Below are 4411 nucleotides of genomic sequence, written 5' to 3'. Positions count from 1 at the left end.
GCAATGTATGGCTATAAAAGTTGGTACCAAATGTAGATGGAGAAGAGAGATGGAGCCTCAATGAGAGGAAATCAGTAAGTCAATGCACAAGTATTTATTAAGCACCAAGATAAAGGGAATCACATGCATCAAGGCATAGCTCAAACTTAGCCTTTCATTGGTACTATGAATTGTATTGACTGTATCAATCTAGGGGGAAGGTAGAACCTTGCAGAGAGAACTGATGTCCTCCAGGAAGATCTTTTTTCCTGATGGTCAAAGGATCCGAGCATAAGCCCCTTTCTGTCTTTTTCTGCCAAACTCAATAGAACCTATTCTGTATCTTATATCTTGTGAGCTTGAATGCTTGCAGGGGAACTGAGAATCCATTTTGAGAGGGTCACAACCAAAATTCTGATGTTTCTAGGGGGAACTTTTGGGCTTTGGCAGAAGTCACATAGAATTAGTGAGAGATACTCCTAAGGTCTCTTATGTCAGGGACTAGAGATTCAATCAATACATAAGTTCTGTCTTCAGGAAGGGGCATGGAGGTCATGGAAAAGACTATTATCTGGGATCCTCAAGGCATAAAAACAGGGTCCATTCTAACCTTGAAAGGTTCTCCAAACACAAACACATCCTCATGGGTAAGCCACATGGTAACTGGGGACCATGATGTTTTGAGCAGAGGGAATGTGATTTGAATTTCAAGTCATCATGATTTGCATCTTTCAGACTTTATGTAACTGATTTGAAAAAAGTCAAAGTCATTGCTCTGGCAAGTTGTACCTTGAAAAACTGGAAATCTTCCCCACCAGGCTGAATCAATCAGAGGTTTGGTCCCACACCATGGGCAAACAAGAGTTCCCTTTTCAAACCCAGCATCTTAGCCCTGCCCATCCTTTTAAAGACACATGACCACATTTCAGAATAAAGCAGATGAGACAACCCAAAAGCTAATCCTAAAAACCAAGACTTAACAAGTGTAGGATTCCGGATTAACCTTCACCCTTTCATTTTAATATCAATTTTACTCTGTCACGCAAACTTCCTGGGTTTGGAGCCAAGCTGTGATGTGGAAGGAGGGAAGAAAAATCTTTAAATAGGGAGGGGAGAGAGATAGTGACTAACTATTGCAAGGAGTCCCAGTCTCTGAGAGAAGCTGTAGAAGGTAATTTTTTTATTCACTTTGACTACATTTTTCTAGTTTTTCTAGCTCTGTAGATTTCTTAAAAAAAAGATTTTCTAATAGTTTCTATGATAAATAATTCATAATTCAAATAACTGAATTTATCAAGAATGACTGCTTTCATGAACATGTGCTGGAACCAATGTTTGAGATAATAGGGAAGGAGTGTCTTTAGGGCAAATATCCCTTGATGCTTAGACGTGCAGAAGCATCTTCTGTGCTGACCTCCCAGAGCATTGTCTGGCTTGCTTTCTCCCCAGATGAGAGCTCTCCAGACTCTCCCTGAATCCTTGTTTTCCAAACTGGATTCCTGTCTGTTGATTAACCTCAGATGGTCCTTTCCTTATTAGCTTGACTTCGGGATAGGTGGGGATTGTTTAAACTATATTGACCAAATCCACAACCACCTTTGGGCTGTGAAATTCCATTGAAATAAAAGTAGGATGAAAAAACTTGGTAGCAAAATTGAGAGTGTTAAACCTAGAAGATTGCTCAGGTCCGCCCTAAGTCTTACCTTCTATGATTCTGTGTGGCATCATGCTGGGAGATTGTCGTACATTAGCAGCATTTGTGAAAGGTCCATAATTTCATTGATCTTTGAAAATAAAGGACGAACAGCAAGAAGATTTGTTCAGAAGTGGAATGGCTCATCCCTGGAGGTAATGGAGGTTACTAAGTGAAGGTGAGAGGTGTATGTCCAGTGTGTCATAGAGGGAATTCTTGTATCAAGGATAGGTTGACCTAGATGGACCCTGAAGTCTTTACCTCTCTGACCTTTTCTCATTTTGTGATAATTTCATGTTTTATATTTTAAGAGGGGAAAGTGTCACTAGAATTGAAATGTTGAACATCCTATTTGACTCATGTGAAACATCTGTGTCCTCCAATTTTCTTGTCTGTAAAGTGAGAGGGTAAGGCTAGATGATCTTTTATAATTCTGAATCTATGATCCCATGCTCTGAAGTTGCTTAACCTCCACGGGCCTCAGTTTCCTCCTCTGCAAAAATGATGAAGTTGGACTAGGTGACTGGGAGGTCTCTTTTAGCTAGAGGTCCTTCAGTCACCCTACGATTTGTGGGGTGCAATTTATTCTGGGAGCTATCGGGCCCCTGGTGGTCTGTGGGAAGCAAATGGATTTATTTCCCTTTCTCTCTTATTGAGATGTGCTGGAAAGTAGAACAATAAGGGGAAATTTTGGTCTAGGAGGAAGATTCAGAGGCATGGAAAATGGGGTCCCCAGGATACACTAAGGCTGCTATCCATTGCTGATGTCACCTGCTCAGGTAATGTACTAGGAGCCTGACCAACTTGGATGTGATCATGTTGGTCAAGAAAGGCAGACGACAGGGCTGCTGGCATCCTCCTAACAAAAACGGGCAGCTGGGTGGATCAGTGAATAGAGCACTGGTCCTGGAGCCAGGAGGACCTGAGTTCAAATCTGGCCTCACACACTTAACACTTACTAGCTGTGTGACCTTGGGCAAGTCACTTAACCCCAATTGCCCCATTTTTCTCCCTCCCCAAAGGGGAAAAACCATTATACACATTTTGTATATTCTTATATAGTCTATGTTATCTTTCCCAATAGGATGGTAAGTACCTTGAAGGTAGGGGCTGTTTTTTTTTGTCTTTGTATCACAAATGCCTGGCCTACAGGGTTGTTCAGCTATTTCAGTTGTGTCCAACTCTTTGTGAACCCATTTGAGGTTTTCTTGGCAAAGATGCTGGAGTGATTTTTCATTTCCTTCTCCAGCTTTTTTTTTTTACTTTTTGGAGGGCAATTGGGGTTAAGTGACTTGCCCAAGGTCACACGGCTAGTTTTTGTGTTAAGTGTCTGAGGCCGCATTTTAACTCAGGTCCTCCTGACTCCAGGGCTGGTGCTCTATTCACTGCACCACCTAGCTGCCCCTCCAGCTCATTTTTATAGATGAAGAACTGAGGTAAGTGGGGTGAAGTGACTTGTCCAGGGTCACACAGCTAGTAAATATCTGAGGCCAGACTTGAATTCATGGAGATGTATCTTCCTGATTCCTGATTTCAAACCTAGTACTCTATCCACTGTACCATCTAGCACACAGTAGGCACTTAACAAATACATGCTGATTGATTGTTAGGTCTGGGAAGGGTGGTTGCTTCCTCCCCCAGTCACTTGAATGGGGGAAGGGTGTATTTCCCTGCTACAGTCCTGTTCTGGCTCTGTGCCCCTTGGTATGATTTCTGTGGGAACTTAGCAACCCCCATGCCCAACCCCCAGGATGCTGCCATTTTGGCACTTAGCAAGATCCTTAGGCAAAGCCATGGGAACTCTAATGGAAAGAAGTCTGGATCAGAGTCAGGGTTCCTGCATGTCCTTCTGAATCCTGCCCCTGACTAGCAGTGTAGACTTCTTTTCCTTTCTGTGCCCTCAGATTCCTCATGTCTGAAATGAGGTTTGATTATACGGCTCCTCAGGTCCCTTTTAACATGAAAGCTTGATGGTTCTCACTGGTCAATGGAGAAAGCATGAATGAGGGGACTGGTTTGGAAGCTGGTATGTTTCCTCTTTGGAATAGTGATTGAGAAGGCAATGTTGAGGGCAAAAGTTTCTTCTTGTTGGTTTGCTGTGGTGGTGGCTATGGTTGTTCTCATGTTCTTTGGTGGAATGCAATCTAGTCCCTAGGCTGAAATGTGTTTTAGTGGGAAAAAAAAAAAAAAAAAAAACAAAGCAAAGCCCTGGAGTCCTGGGTTCTAGTCCCAGGTTCATCACTGGGTGACCTTCCCATCTCTGGGTCTTGGCTTCCTCTTCTTTAAAATGGAGAATGAGGTTAGATTAAATGATCTCCTATTACTCGTTCAGCTTTAATTCCATGATGCTGTCATCCTACCTGTCATTTGGACTCAGTTTCCCCAAGTGTAAAATGAGAACATTGATCTTTGACCTGCCTATGTCCTAGAGTTTTATGCATATCAAATGAGATAAACAATATAAAGATGTTTTTAAAAACAAAAAGTGACATGAAAACATAAAGGATCATTAGGACTCTAATGTAATAGGGTCTTTTTAAGCCACACCCCTCATCCTGGGCCCCTGATACTTCCTGTATTAAGGGGACTGTTCTGGACCTACAGGTACTTAAAGTCACCATCCAATATATTTTCTCACAGACCAAACTAATTTGATGCATACGAAGCCATCAGTAAGGGGCACTTAATTTAAACAGTCTTAAGGTAAACCAAAGACAAAGAATTAAACTGCTACACATT

At 42.1% G+C, this 4411-nt stretch overlaps 1 protein-coding gene across 2 annotated transcripts in view; it reads left to right on the top strand.

Annotated features, from left to right (window-relative positions):
* The first annotated feature begins 872 nt into the window (after positions 1-872).
* LOC138162440 (aldehyde dehydrogenase, dimeric NADP-preferring-like) overlaps positions 873-4411 on the top strand; it is an 11459-nt gene continuing 7920 nt past the window's right edge. Inside the window, exons 1-2 of one of the 2 annotated variants that reach the window (XM_069089606.1) lie at positions 873-1150; positions 2372-2451. The gene's annotated coding sequence lies outside the window, so the exon portion shown is untranslated. The remainder of the gene's footprint in view (positions 1151-2371; positions 2452-4411) is intronic. The other variant, XM_069089605.1, reaches the window with a different exon arrangement.

Source organism: Petaurus breviceps, unplaced genomic scaffold (assembly GCF_028583685.1).
Source record: "Petaurus breviceps papuanus isolate PSGF00001 unplaced genomic scaffold, PetGlider_PUasm1.0 186, whole genome shotgun sequence".
Lineage (NCBI taxonomy): Eukaryota > Metazoa > Chordata > Mammalia > Diprotodontia > Petauridae > Petaurus > Petaurus breviceps.
This window is presented reverse-complemented; position numbering and strand designations above follow the sequence as displayed.